This window comes from Macaca nemestrina, chromosome 1 (genome assembly GCF_043159975.1).
Source record: "Macaca nemestrina isolate mMacNem1 chromosome 1, mMacNem.hap1, whole genome shotgun sequence".
Lineage (NCBI taxonomy): Eukaryota > Metazoa > Chordata > Mammalia > Primates > Cercopithecidae > Macaca > Macaca nemestrina.
Genome location: NC_092125.1, coordinates 175,756,913 through 175,772,779, shown reverse-complemented (window position 1 = coordinate 175,772,779; position 15,867 = coordinate 175,756,913). Strand labels below are relative to the sequence as shown.

The following is a 15,867-nucleotide window of genomic DNA, read 5'->3' as shown; positions in this document are numbered from 1 at the left end:
GAAAGCTGTTCCTCCTTCTAAGTCTTTTGTCTGTTTCCCCCACCTAGTACAGTTGGCAAACACAGAGAGGTATGCTCAGAGAAGAGGGGAGTTTGGAACTGCAAATATTCCGAGCCCCAGGACCTCTCTTTTGGTTGCCTGCTCTGCTACAAAGCTGGAGGTCTAAAGTGGAGGCGTGCAGAAGATACCATCTGGCTGGTAGGGGGTCTAATTACATGTGTGTGCAGCCCTATGCGGTAGTCTGAGAATGCAATTATACAACTAATTACATTGAAACAACAAACTTGAGCTTCCATGAAGGGCCTCCACCCATAGAACCATCATGTTATCATTTTCATACATGGCCATTCTTTTCTTCTGTTGTAGCTTCACTCGTTGACTCTTCTCCCCCTACTAAAATCTTCCTCCTTTCAAGACACCATCAAGAGTCACCTCCTCAGTGAAGCCTTCCATGGTTTCATACCACCCATCCCTATCTGAATGAATGTATCTTTGTTCTCTGTTATCCCAGTATTTTGCCTGGGCTTCTGTCACACTACTTTCAATGTCTACACCTCAGTTATCTAATCGAAAAACAAGAGTCATCAGTCTCTAAAGTCCTTGCAAGCTTGAATACTTTATATTTTTTTGCCAATTATAACTGAACAAAGCTGAAAAACTTATTATATATGGATTCTTACAAAGCACCATATAACTCTTTTTTTTTTTTTTTTTTTTTTTTTTTTTTTTTTGCGATGGAGTCTCGCTCTGTCGCCCAGGCTGGAGTGCAGTGGCGCGATCTCGGCTCACTGCAAGCTCCGCCTCCCGGGTTCACGCCATTCTCCTGCCTCAGCCTCCCGAGTAGCTGGGACTACAGGCGCCCACAACCGCGCCCGGCTAATTTTTTTTTGTATTTTTAGTAGAGACGGGGTTTCACCGTGGTCTCGATCTCCTGACCTTGTGATCCGCCCGCCTCGGCCTCCCAAAGTGCTGGGATTACAGGCATGAGCCACCGCGCCCGGCCTCATATAACTCTTTCAGATATTTTAAAAGAATGGTGTTTGCAAAAGACTTCGAATCAATGTATTAAATTGAAATCCAGTATCAAAACAGTCGTTAAAGTGCTCTTTTGAAATTTTATACATTTGATATCAATAAAATTTCAAAACATAAAAACCTCTTTATTTTACTAGTTGAATTCTTAGGAATAATAACTAAATGGTTTTAAAGTATTAGCAGAAAGATGGTGGCTTTCGAATAAGAAGAATGGAGTTGGAGCACAAGTTGCTTCTAGCTGAATGACCTGGGTATGATTTATCATGTCTTTGTACCTCAGTTTCGCTACCTGTAAAATGGCAGTAGTGCTGACTTTACTTCACTAAGCTGTTGAGTAGATTAAATTAGACTGTGCACATGAATGCACTTTATAAACAACAAAATACAGTGTTTGTATTAGTTATAGTAATCAAAAGTCCCAAGTGAGTCTCTCCCTACCCTAAGGAACACTACCACCACTGCTGGGTTAGACATCTCAGATTCCCAGAATCAGACACAACAATATTCACTGTCTCTCTGTCTATAGAATAATGATCTTTCAATAAAAATCTCCAGAGACTTTGATGCTAACAGTCATAATAACTTTAGCAACTCTTTAGTGGGCACCTGCCTTCTGCTAAACATTTGCTAGGCATTTGCCACATAAACAGAAGGAAAGAATTAGCCGGGCATAGGGTCAAGTCCCAGATTTGCAAATAAATATTTATGTGATCTTGAGAGAATTCCTTCACTTTTTGAATCTTAGTTTCCTTATCTATAAATCAGATATGCCAGTACCTATTATAAAGGATTGTTTAGAAAATTAAAATGTGGAAGCCCACTTAAAGCATGCAGACACAATGCATGACATAGCAGGCACTCAACAAATATTAGCCCCTTTCCCTTTGAGCACCAAGATTCTAGGATTCCAAAGTATAAAGCATTCATATAAATAGATGTGTGGGGGATGATGGGTGGTTTCTAGCAGGGTGATGTCAGGGAAAGATTTAACCAGAATCTCCATTGCAATATCACATCGGGCCCCTGCATGCGTCTTTCACCCACTGTGCTCATCACCACAATATTTTACAGTGAACATTTAATTTGTTCTATAAAAGGAAAGATTATTCTCAATGATGCATGTGATAAATATGCTGGCTTTGAACCTTTTAGAAATATTAAAGGTTTTACAGCTCAATGTTTGACAGGCTTGATTAATCCCTTCCCCACAGAAATATTCAGGAAGATAGCTGTGGTTGGGTTTTAAAGCTCCAAGAGCGTTCTTTGATAAAGGTAAAGAAAACGTAAAGAGCCTTTAAAAAGAGAGATTCTTGTGCCACACAGAATAGACAAAGAATAGGAAGACCCAGAATGCTGCACAGTGTGATAGAGAGTTGGAAGTCAGTGTGGGGGTGGGGTGAGGGGAAACAGTGCTTTAAAACCTCTCTCCTTTAAAGGAGTTTTTAAATGAAAGGCACACATCCAGCCTGTCCACAGGACATTCGTCTAAGAGTTTTCTTCTCTGCTGGATTCCAAAATGGACGATGTGGGAGGGGGCACAGGGCAGACCAACGACAGTACGAACTTCAGAGAGGAACGAAATGGAATGTATCATGGCCCCTTCTCAGAGTCCTAGACTATGGAACAGCCTCCTACGTGCTTGCTCAGTCACCAGAGCTATTTCTTGCACAGACCTCTTCAATTTCCCCACTGGATTTTGAGCTCCTCTAAAGAAAAGGAAGTATGTTTTGGCTAATTTTTCCCCTCAGCATCTAGCCTAGCTTTTGTACATAATAGGCGCCTCATAGGTGTTAAACAGATAGAGTTAGCCTTTAATAAACTCTCTATGAAATTGTCTAATAACACAAGTAGTGAAAAAACTCCTACTTAAGAATGATGCTTACAAAATTACTAACAGATTCTACCTCCCTGCACACCATGAAACAAAAGGAAACAGAGACAAAACCATGGAGACTTACTAATAAAACCTCGCTCAGCAAACACCTATTGAGCGCTATTACTAACCTAGGTAAGCTGGACATGGTTTCCAGCCTCATTGCCTGGTGAAAGAAACCTGTCACCAGTGTGGTAGCTACTCTAATGGAAGCATATTTGGAAAACCATGTAAGACAAAGGAAGGTACACCAAACCCAGTTTTTTTGTCCATGGGAGATGTTAGAAAAAGCTTTGAGAATGAATGCCAGCCACTGAAGCCGAATGTTCAAGGACAATGCAAAGACAGATTAAGGAAGGAGGTACACTGTATCATGCATACAGTTTTGATCTGTGAACTTCCATTGCAACTCCAAATAGAACACTTGCTCTGTTAATCAACCTCCCTCACAGAATCTCAGAGTGTCAGCCCACTCTGCTCTGAGGTTTTCTTTGATATCCAGGTCAATCTCTAATACCAACCCCTCTCCTATTTTTATGGAAGCATTTCCCAACAAGAACCACCAACATATGTGCCACAAGATATTATGGGGGCAAAGGTGTAATTCAATTACGTGACTTAATCAATTCAAATGGCTAATGTACAAGAATCTCAGGATATCATCCAGCTTTCAACTGAGGGCGAATAATTGTTCCATAATTTCTTAATTCTCCCACAAGACAGTTTAAATTAAAGGATGTCAATTTGCAAAGCCAGACGGCATTGTATTCTTAAATTGGGCCTGAAATAGCCACACGATGAAGGGTAATAAGGCAGAGAGCACAGCCCAGAGTGCCTGGTGCTGTGCAAAATTGTTTAACATGGTCAGACCCTTTAATCTTCATATCTATTGATGCAGAAAGCAGCATATTTCTGTCACTTATGATAAGAAACATTACTTTTTAAATTCCTTGGTGAGGCCTGCAGATCTTAGGCAGCCAAGATAGCAGGACTCTCTATTTCTGTTTCTGTGAACATTTCTTTTTTCCCCTAAATTGGTTTTATTCTAATCCATTTAGTCTCCAATCTAAGTCAGAGACAAGTAACACTGAATGGAACCACATAGGAGGGGGACAAAGGCATGCACCTTTCAGTTCTCAGATTCTGCTGGCTACCACCTCATTGAATAAGTCAGTGATTAAACAAATAATGAACCTTGGGGTATTAACTACAGGAGAGGCAGTTCCAGAAAGGAAGAGTATTGGAGCCGCTTTTGAAAGAAACAAAATCACGCTCAAAAGTGGAGGAGATGGTATTGGGAGGGGATGATTGGAACTGTTTTCGTGAAGTAGCCAAGCATTTTACTCACCAGTGTCCTAGAAAACAGTTCAGTCAATGTGTCCGGGCTGGGTGGGGGTGATCCTGGGGAAAGGAGGGGCCCAGGGTCTGGATTGAAGAAGCTGGATGATGTCTTCCCAAGACTGCCAGGGCCAGAAGTCAGGAATCGTCATGAGAGAAGCCAAGGAAATAGCTGCAATGGAAAAGTGATGTCAATTTTGAAGGCAAACCAAAGGAGAAAGAGGATAAAGTACAATGGTCATCACAATGGGGTTTGAAGTGAATGGTTCAGGATGAAGTGTATGATTTGAAAGTGTGCATGGTACACGTAGGGTAGATGGTCATGGGGCACAGAGAGCCACAGGACGTGTGCTAGGCTAAACAAAAGGGAACTTGTCAGGGTCCCTGAGCCTAGCACTGTGCTAGGTTATGGGAAGGACATGAATAAAAGCAAACATGCTCATTCATCTTTATTTTAAAATGTTAGACTAGGTTATACGTACACAGTCTAAAATTCAAAAGGTATAAATTGTATATTTTTCACTTGGATGAATCTATCTGTAGGATAAATACCCTAAAGCAGAATTATTGGATAAAGAAAATGTGTATTTTAAATTTTGATAGATATTGTCAAATTACCATTCACAAAGTCTGTACAATTTTACATGCTCTTCAGCAAATGTATGAAGGAATGCCTTTTCCATATCCTCACTGCTATAGTTTGGATGTTTGTCCCCCAAACCTCATGTTGAAATTTGATACCCGGTGTTGGAGGTGAGGCCTAATGGCAGGTGTTTGGGTCACTTGGTGGATCCCTCATGAAGAGCATGGTGCCATCCTCACAGTAATGAGTGAGTTCCTGCTCTGTTAGTTCCTATGAGAGCTAGTTGTTAAAAGGAGCGTGGCACCTCCCTCCCCTCTATCTCTTGTTTCCTCTCTAGCTGTGTGATCTTTGCACCTGCAGGCTCCCTTCCCCTTCCACCATGAGGGAAAGCAGTCAGAGTCCCTCCTCAGAAGCAGATGTTGGCAAAATGCCTTCTGTATAGCCTGCAGAACTGAGTCTGCAGTAAACCTCTTCTCTTTATAAATCACCCAGTCTCAGGCATGCCTTTATAGAAACACAAACAGATCAAGGACAGAGCTAATCACAGATCTTCATCTCAATAGATGTTAGATTATAAGCCACAATGATGCTAATATTAAATGAATTACCATAGCATTTTAAGCATAGTTTTTAGTTTTTATATGTACTAATCCACTTATTCATAACAGCAAACCAATAATGTAGGTACTATTATAACTGTCATTAAACAGATAAAGAAATAGAAGTATAGAGAATGTAGAAAAGTTGCTTATGACCACAGCTATGAAGGGCAGAGCCAGAATTCTAGCCCTGGCACCCTGCAGTCCTTCAAAGTCCATACTCTTAACTGTTAGCTCTCATTTCAGGCAATGGCTTATTATTGATGGTATATGTTATAACAGATACACACAAATAGGAAACCTGAGGGGTGTATGTGTGTACAGGAAATCAAACAGAGAGACCAGTTCTTTCTATTTTAATGAAAGCAGACACAGGCTATTAACTGGGGAAATGTTGGGCTATAGTGATTGATAAGCAGAACCCTAAGAAGAAAACATTAACAAAATATGTTCTTACTTTTTTTCTACCCCTTTCACTAGAAAAATTATTCTATAAATATTGATGATGTGTTAGAAAGATCAGAGCTGCAAAATGAAAGTATGGTGTGGTCAAAAGCACTTGGCACTTTAACACAGGTCTGAGTTCAAGTCCAAGTTTAACTACTCTTGCTGGATGACCTGAGAAATATTACATCAATTATCTGAGCCTCATTTTCTTCAAAAGGAAAAAATGAGTCTATAATCCCAGGAAAACGTTATGATGACTAAAACCAAAGTATAAACAGTACCAGTCACTCAACAAATATAATTAATTATAAGCAATTTCTACCCTCCTATTTAATCTTACTCTTTCTGCTTCTCTTTAAAGACCTCTGCTTTAATCAAATTAGTTTATTTACTGTTCTTAAACATACTGGAATTTTCCAGTCAGCTTTCATCTCTGCATTCTGCTTTCTCTTGCTGAAATAATCGATTAAGGAGTCCAGGTCTACATCAAATGCCACCAACTCCAAATTTCTCAGTGGTATCATCTCAGCTCACTGCAACCTCCACCTCCCGGGTTCAAGCAATTCTCCTGCCTCAGCCTCTGGAGTACCTGGGATTACAGGTGCATGCCACCACGCCCAGCTAATTTTTGTGTTTTTAGTAGAGACTGGGTTTCGCCATGTTGGCCAGGCTGGTCTCAAACTCCTGACCTTGTGATCCACCTGCCTCAGCCTCCCAAAGTGCTGGGGTTACAGGCGTGAGCCACTGCACCTGGCATATTCTACTACCTTTAACACATTAATCATCATAATCCCAGCAGTTAACAAATTATTTGCCATGTACCAGGCACTGTTCTAAGCCCTTCGTATACTTCATATCTCATTTAACATTTCATATCTCATTTAACACTCTCTGTAAGTCATAGATGCTGCTGTTATCCCCCTTAGACACTGTCATGAATGGCAGCCACTATTTGCATGTCTTCTCTGCACAGCTGGAGTAAGGGATCTAAAGAGCAAAGATGCCATATTACACTGAAATATTAGTGTAATATTTAAACTTTTAGACTTCGGACTTAAAGAACCTGAGTTCTAGTCTTTTTCCTGATCCTACCAGCTGTGTGACATTTGGCAAGTTACTGAATCTCTCTAGGCACGTATTTAAATTTGTAAAAAGGAGTGCTGATAATACCTACTTCAAAGTGTCATAGTGAGGCTTGAGTTTGCAGATGTCAGAATTTGAAACAGTGGTTGACAAATGGTAAGTTTGGAAAATGTCAGCTTTTATTCCTTAAAAACATACAGAAGGTTTTCAATAGGTGTTCATCACTACTTTGTTTTCTTTTTTTTTTAAATCACTACCTTGCATATGCTGTTCCCTCTGCCTTTACTGTCTCCTCTCTCCCTCACAAATCATTCTACTGCCAACTTGAAGAACTCAAGGTCTGGGACTTCAAGATCAGCTCCAGTATCTGCAAAGCTTTCTTTGGTAGTCTTCTTTCCAGGAAAAGCTTCTTCCATTGCACCCTCTATTACCCTTTATACCCAGTTTTTTGGTACCACTCATCTCATTGAGCCTATGCTGCAATTCCTTATGGCAATTCCTGCTCAGAACTGTGGGCTCCCTGAACATGGGGACTATGTCTTAATCCCTAATACTCAGCACACTACTGAAATAAGCCAGGTACTCACTAAGTGTCTATTAAATGAATAAACTGATGAATTAAACATAAATACCCAAATGATAACAGAAGTCACCAATTCTTAACTCACTACTGTATAATTTACTGAAAAGTCCTTCAATATGCCAGTCAACGCATAGAAAAGACACTGTGCTAAAACTAAATGTTTTATAAAAATAGACAGGAGAGTTATGTAAGGAAGTAGTTGCATTCCTATCAGTCACATATTCACTTACCACACTGGCAAGCTATTGATGCTTTAGTGATCGACACTGCAAAATGATAGAATCACCAGTAATCTATAAACTCAAGACATTAACAGACTCTGTTTGCTGCTCAGATACAAGCAGAGCATTATGGAGAGAAGATAATAATTAACTCATAAGGAGAGGGGCAAGTAAACATTCTATTAAAAGGAGAAAAATCCCAAATGAATATAATCTCCTTCCATTACATTATAAGCATTAAAATTAATGGTGTTGGTTTTTCTGTGGTTTGGATAGTCATTGTATTTAACAAGCTGAAGTTAACTTCATAGGGAAAAAAATAAATTAAATGTGCGGGTGTCTCAGGAAACTTCATTTTCTGAGTGAATAGCCAAGTTGATGCACATCACCAGAATGTCTGACAATCAGTTTTCCATACTGGTGTGTTCTAAATAGGAAAAGAAACCAACTCTTCATTTAAATTATATTGCAAATCACTTCTTGCCTGCTGAATGGCATTCAGCTGCAGTAGGTGGCTTTCACCGTAGGGCCCCGACCACGACATTGGATGATTAATGCTAATTTGAAATGTTTTCTTTGAGGGGGGGATGGGCACACTATCTTGGTTCATATGAAGCTGAGGAAATTTTATGGTGGGTGTCTGACTCAAAGGCCAACAGCATATTTGCCATCAGATAAAAATGCACATTCACAAACATACCGAGACAAGTCAATTATTCCCCGATTCACCATTCCCGGGGTCCCTTTGTGTAAAGAAACCTATTTATACTCCCCATCAGATGGATATACAGAATCATAGTAAACAAGCCCTCGATTCCACTATTCTATATTGTATTTCCCAGGGCACCTTCCATTGTGGAAGTCATTAGTTTTGGTCTTTTTGTTCCCGATTTATCAAAACAGACATTTTGCTAGTGACTTCAGTTTTACTGCTAGACACCAAACGGTTAGAAGACACAATTTTTGGCCAGTTGAAAAAAGAAACAAAATGTGCTTTGCAATCTTTTGGTGAGAATGACTAAGAATTTGTTCTTCTCTACCTTGATGACTAATTGATAGATAAATATAAAATCAGTGCTCAAAAGCTTATTATTCTTTCCCCCTTTCTTACTTTAATTGTTCAAAGAAACAAGCCTGTCCTGGTGTTTTATCACCAATAAAATAGACTTAAATCAGATAGCATACAAATGAGAAAATTAATCTGCATCAACATCTGTAAAAAAATATGTAAATTAAATTAATATGTGCATCATATTTTACTTGTCAAATTAGTAATACTCATTAAAAAGTAAAGAATATTTAGTGTGGGCAAGGGTTCTGGGGACAGATTCTCCTACCCTCCTCTGTGGGCAGCCCTGTTCCTAGGTGGGCAGCCCTGTTCCTAGGTGGGCAGCCCTGTTCCTAGGTACCCATTCACAGGGAGCATGCTCATTGCACACTGGTGTCATCGATGGTAAGGAGTGTGTGATGGAGAGCTGGCAGTGCCTGAGCTCAGAACGTCTGGCATGGAATCCTGCCACTAGCACATTTTACTGTATTATCCTGGGTGAGTTTCCTTCCTTTCACGAGCTTGTGTTTCCTACTTTTCTGGGTTGTGATGAGTATTTCAGGTAAACTAACTTGCAGCATAGTGCCTGTCGTAAAGTAGGCACTCTATAATCAAGAGCTATTACTGCAGTGTCCTTAAGACGAAACCTGTTTCTGCGCTTTCACTGTTTTCCTACTATGCTGGACATGATCACCAGTGAGTACTTGAGATATTGCTTATCAGTATATCTAGCAGGCTAATTTATATCTGCATAAATATCCAGTGTGCCACAGGACCATATTTTCTGTTATGTATGTATAAGTCAGTATGTTTCAACAGCTGAAAGCTAATTTCCACACAGGTCTTGACCTTTAAAATTATTGAATATGCTGTTCAAGTGACAGGATTCTTTCTATACCTGACACTGATTTGCAAAACTAGATATCTAGAAGGCTAAGACATATTTTTTATGAACAAGACAACAGTGTAACAAGCCTGGGAATATGTCACTAAGCCTGACTACAGCAAAGTCTTGGTGGCTATCAAGGGACCAGCCTTCTGCCCTGCATGCTCCCAGAACAGCTCAGGATCTTTATGCAGGGAAGCTATGGACAGGCCTCTAAGAAGAGCCCAAAGGCCCAGTGAGTATGAGGCACTCTTCACATAGATTGGAGAATTGGTTCTTAGACTGGCTGCATATTGGAGTTCCCTGGGGAACTTTATACGTTAATGAAGTGCTGGCTCCACCCCAACCTAGTGAATCACAGTCTATGTGGGTGAGCTTGCACACAGGAAATTTTCTACAAGCTCCTCAGATTCGCAGATGGTACAGCAAATTGAGGGGGGCGGGAAGAAATCACTAGAGTAGAGGAATGTTCTGACTGGCTGATGATCATTCAAAGTGGTAGGCTTTCTTCTCATAACAAGGCTGAAAAGTGGAGAAGAAACAAGAGGAAACACAGAATACAAGAAAGAAGAGATAGAAAGCAGGAAGAGTGGCATGGAGCCTATGGGCGAGTAGGAGGAGCAAGTGGTGATTAAGACCGGCGTGAGGGGTGCTTCCTAAGGACTCTGGAGGGTCTTAGAGGTTTGAGTGAAAAAATGAAAAAATGTGCTGGAGTTAGGGGACTGGAGGCATAGTAGGTCTGTAGTCTGGAAACGACAGGTTGGACAACAGCCACACACATACACACTATCTCTCCAGTCTTTGAGGGGTTATTACAGGGGAGAAAATACAGAAATCATGTAAGTTAGCAAACGACATTTAGAGCATAAGCCAAAATCAAATGGTGTATTTTTTGTTCTAGATATTCCAGAGGCAACTCAATCAATTGTCAGTGTACTGTGTACTTTTCACTGGAATTCTCTGTGCCTGGCACTCAGGATACAGTGAGGAGCCAGGCAGCCCTAATCCCTGCCCTCAGGAAGCATACAGTCTATCAAGAAAGGCCAGCAAGAGACAAACAAACCTAGAAGGAAATAAAATAATTAAGATCAGGAAATGCTGTAACAAGGAAATAAACAGCATGCTAAAATAAAGAATAATAGGGTGGCAGGGGTGTTATAGCAAGTAGCTAGTCAGACATAAACAGGGCAGGAAAGGCTCCCACCACCACCAGGAATGTCAGGTCACCATCAGGTGATGGTTAGGAGGTTGTTAACTGTCTCTCTAAAATAATAATTGGTTGCAGCCAGTACCAAGGAAAGGCAGGCTCTCTATAGATAGGAAAAACCTGAAACTGGTGATCAGCACCTTCCTGATAAGATCTCAGGAGTTGGGTAAGAGGGCTGACACCTGAGCACTAAGAGGCAAAATGGCAGCGTTTTAACTTGTATACGGCCTCCTAGGGGCATCCGGCTGGGGAGGGAAGAACGCCTCAATTGAGCATGCATACAACTCAGTAAACACACTGTGCACGCTCTCCCAAGCACTAGCAGGCCACTGCGCGTGTGGACAGCCAAGCCTGAGGGAAGAATTAGGCGAGAAGGGACACCTGACCCCAGAAGTATGCCAACGTGTAAGACCCCAGGTCAAAAGGTCAGACCCTGCACGTCTTCTTCACGTTGCCCACTTGGGCCTCTTCCAAGTGGACATTCCTTCCTTTTGTTCCTGCTCTAAAGCTTTTTAATAAACATTCACTCCTGCTCTACAGTTTGCCTCTGTCTCTCCTTCTGCTCTCTGTCACTCAGTCAAATTCTTTCTTCTAAGGACGCAAGAATTGAGATTGCTGCAGACCTGCATGGATTTGCCACCGCTGACAGGGGGAGATATGGTATGTGCTCATTTTAGGTAGGGAGGTTGGGGGAGGCCTCTTTAAGGAAGTGACATCTTAAATTGATCCCACAAAGATGAGAAAATGCCAACCTCCCGAATCACCAGGAGAGAATATTGTAGAAGGATTCACAAAGGTAAACACCCTGGTCTTAGAAGGAGCTTGGCATGCTTTAGAAACCTAAAGGAAGCTGACGTGCTTGACACATGGTGTGAGGTGAGCCTTGTACTTCACAGGGAACAGTCTGGATTGGATTCTTAGTGCAATGGGAAAAAAACCTAGAAGGGTTTAAGCAGAAGTATCTTAACTGATTTGCATTTGAAAAGATCACTCTGGCTGCCCTGTGGAGAAAGGTTTGTAAGGGGCAACAGCAAAAGGGAAAGGATCAGTCAGGAGTTAATTTTGCCATGTGCCGTGAAACATGAAACACCAAGGGTTTGTAGGGGGTGGGAGAGGGAAGGTTTATCAGCTGCACCAATTAAAACTTTACAGCCCATTCAAATAATCCACTCACATCACACAATTTAAAGACAACATACATAAATTGGTCTGAGCAAATTGTAGCAAATTGCTACAATGTAGACGTACAGCTCCTCATGAAAGTTTGTAAAAGGCTTGCAGTGCTCACACCTGTATGGCTGTATATAATCCTGAAAAGGGAAGATTAAAATGCACAATAGCCCTTTGAAAGCTGAAAAAAAAAAAGTAGATAGTGAAGGACTGGTGTTCTTTCTTAAAAAATAAGTCCTTTTCAAGTTATAAATGATACTCAAGTCTAATGGGTAACTATGGGTAACAATGGCCAACACTTACCTAGTGCCTATGTGCCAAACCCTGTTGTCCAAGGCTGTGATGCATATTTACTAATTTAATCCCCAGGACAAACCTATGGGGGTAAACAGTATGATTTCATTATCCTAATATGATGGATGAAGAAGCTGAGGAGCTAAGTAATCTGCCCAAGGTCACACAGCTAGTTAATGTTGGAATTAAGGCTTGAAACCAGGCAGTCTGGCTACAGACTTGTGGCCTTAACCATTAGATTATTGCCTCTAGATATTCCAGAAACAACTAAATCAACCATTAGAGTATTGTATACTTTTCACTGGGATCTCTGTGTCAAGCACTCGGGATACAGTGAGGACCCAGACAGCCCTGGTCCCTGCCCTCAGGAAGCATACAGTGTAGCAAGAAAGGTTGACATATTCATAAAATAAGAAGTAACTACTCATTGAGAGGTAGACGCCCACATTTTAAACTTTTTTTGTATTCCTAGAATAATTCCTGGCACAGTAATCTAGTTTGGACAATGAGCTAATACTAAATACAGAGCTTCACTGCCTGCCCTTATGGAGTAAAGAATAGGATCAAAGTCAGAGAAAGGTACTGAGTTCTGAGATAACATCCTCATAACAATGGTGAATGCAAACACAAATATGCATACTGCTGTTTTTAAAAATATCTGCAGATTTCAACAAAATGTTATATAACTTTACAGCCTATGAAAGAGCTATCAAAACCCAGTTTTCCTAAAATAAAAGAGATACTATTACAGAGGAAAGCATGCATGTGGCTATACCAACTACTGACCCCAAAACCTGGTGAATGTGTGAATCAACCAAAATTAGCTAGCAGAAGGGATGAGGCTTGATTCACTTTGGTATTGACAGAGCCAAGGAAAGTGCTTGGCTCATAATATGTAGGCTAAAACTGGCTGAGTGGGATGGGCACTTGCCTTGATGCCCCTGTTTTACAACCTATTAGCTGTGTGACCCTAGTTATGTCACACAACCCTTCTGGGTCTCAGTTTCTTCATGTCAACCAAGGATGATATTATCTACCCAGTGTCACTATCATGTATGAAGAGAAAGTCCTAGATCAGTGCTTAGCCTAGGGCATATACTCACTAAGTGGTACCACTACTTTTATTGTTATTATTATTATTACTGCTACTAATACTATTATATGCTCGTCAACTTGACAATGAACATTAAGGCCAAACAAATTAGAAAGGAAAAAAAAAAAAAAAAAAGCTTGAATGTGAAAGCATGATTGTAGTCAGCTCTTTTATATAAATATTTTATAGGAAATATGTTCTTTGCCAGTTAACAAAAAACACTGGACCAAAATGACTTGATAGAGAAATCTGAGAGAGACTTCAGTGGAGTGGTAAGGGGAACAGTCTCTGACCAAACCCCGGCTTCACCACCTATTAGCTGTGTGATCCTGGGCAAGTTACTTAACATCTCTGGGCTTACGGTCTCTTATCTATAAGCTCTCCCATCTTTATGATGTGAGCATTAACAGTAACCTTCCTCATGGAATTGTCGAGAGCATTAAATGAGATAGTATACATAAAGTATTTAGAAATAGGCCCCTGAGGACTTAATAAGTGTCAGCCATTGTGATTATTGATTTATTGTTTCCACTGTGTGTGTGTTTAAAGCAAAATCAGAAAACTACTGAAAACATGAAGCACTGGATTCATAGTTTGTGTCTGCATGTGGCAAAAAAAAGACCTACTCCAAAGAAAAGAGAGATGTCAACACTCTCATTATTATAGCCTTGGGGCAATTCAAAGACGCTATCTGGCCATTGTAATAGCAACAGGCTGGCTGTTTAATGACTGACAAAAACAACAAGAAAAAGAAACCATGTTTGATCCCTAAAAGTTACAGAAAATGAAAGTAAAGGTCCGCATGTGTAAAAAAGTATTGTTCTATTCCTTAAGGCAATTAGCGTAATCAGGATGGATAGAGCAGAGCACACTGGCAGATCCAGGAACTCCTTTCTATGTTCTATCAAAGGATAATATATATTTTCACCTTCAGAAAGGTTAGGTAATTATAAATGTATTCTCCTTACTCATAATATTTTAAGCAAGTAATTGTTGCCCATGGGAAAATGTTTAATTATTTCTGATGAACAGTTGTGGCACAGGAACAAGAGAACAAGACAGGCAGAGTGTGGAAACCATGGCCCGATTCTTAATTGTGTGAGAATCTTGTCTTCTCATTGTGGAAAAAAAAATCCCATATTGATTTTTCTCTCAATTGATTTCACAAAATTTTCAGTTTAGCAACACTGAGTCTTTCCAATTAGCACATCTTCTCAATTCCCTTGGTTAGAGGCTGCTTCATGCCTTCATGATGGAGACCTCATACATGTTAAGGTTGAGCTGCCCAGCTCATACCTTTTCCCTAATACAACAGCCTTAAAATTGTATCACTCCCATCTCCCGGGGCCAATATTTTTGAAGGGATAGGAAAATGGCAAGGAAATGCAGCTTGGGATGACACAAAGATGGATGGAAGAGTAGGCATTTCTCACTCCTTGTAGGGAATGCAGGAGTGTTAGAGGAGGAGGAGCTTTGGACACCTTGTAGTCACAATGCAACCACTTCATGTTACAGATGGGAAAGCTTAGACCCAGCTGGGGAAGTGGCTTGCCAGCAGCTACACAGCAAAACCGGGATTTAAACTGAGATAATGTGACTCCAAATCCAGTTTATCTGGGAAGGGAAAGTGAAGCATGTTGAACTGAAAAGAGCAGATGTTTCGGCCCCCATGAAGTTGACGTGACAATTTGAGAGTGGGTCCTGCAGGAAGGAATGGGTTCCAGGGAAACTGGTAGAAGAAAGGGGCTGAAGAAGTAACTGGCAGCAGATGACAGGCAAACCCCAGTAGTCCCTCCCCTGCAGCTGGTCCCTACTGCCCCTCTACTCAGGGTGACATAGGGAGGCTCAGAGTACCTTTGGACTCTAACAAACCTGCCTTTTCCTAACAATGCAATGAAGTAGATATCACTATCCCATTTTATGTATTTAGGTAACTGAGACTCAGACAAGTTAAGGGGTTTCCCCCAGACAGAGGGTGACTGGGACTTTGACCTACCCCATTTTTGAGTCTACTACTACCAATGGCTGGGATTTTTCCATATTTCTTTACATTTGCAAAGTGATTTTATCTCTAAAATTAGTTGTGTATATCTTAAATTTTTAATTCACTTTACTTGAGAAAACTGCTTGTAGACATGCATCATGCTAGTCAACTTTTTTAGTTGACATTTTTATTGAGATAATTACAGATCCACATGAAGTTGTAGGAAATAATAGTGAGGTCCCATGTGCACAGCAAGCAACTTTTTGATGAAGATTTTATACCAAACATGGAAGACTTTGGACCAAGGGAACTTAATACAAAAAATGTCAGGGAGCAAATATAGTGGTTAAGTCCACAGTCACCAAAGCTCTGTTGCCTGGGTTCCGACCCCAGCACATCGCTTCTCAGCTTATGATCCTTGGT

The 15,867-nt window shown here is 40.6% G+C and overlaps 1 protein-coding gene and 1 long non-coding RNA gene across 14 annotated transcripts in view; one reads left to right on the top strand and one right to left on the bottom strand.

Annotated features, from left to right (window-relative positions):
• The window catches only part of LOC105495139 (DAB adaptor protein 1), a 1,257,833-nt gene that overhangs the window by 879,490 nt on the left and 362,476 nt on the right, over nt 1-15,867 (bottom strand). For all 10 annotated transcript variants that reach the window (XM_071092459.1, XM_071092472.1, XM_011764369.3 and 7 more), the window contains exon 2: nt 4,257-4,418. The gene's annotated coding sequence lies outside the window, so the exon portion shown is untranslated. The remainder of the gene's footprint in view (nt 1-4,256; nt 4,419-15,867) is intronic.
• LOC105495137 (uncharacterized) overlaps nt 1-15,867 on the top strand; it is a 55,468-nt gene that overhangs the window by 19,879 nt on the left and 19,722 nt on the right. Inside the window, exon 7 of one of the 4 annotated variants that reach the window (XR_011620384.1) lies at nt 11,500-11,556. The exons of 1 other annotated variant lie outside the window; for it this stretch is intronic. This is a non-coding gene — a long non-coding RNA (uncharacterized lncRNA). Of the gene's footprint in view, nt 1-11,499; nt 11,557-15,867 lie in introns of those variants that run through there. 2 more of the 4 variants (XR_011620383.1, XR_011620381.1) reach the window with 2 other exon arrangements.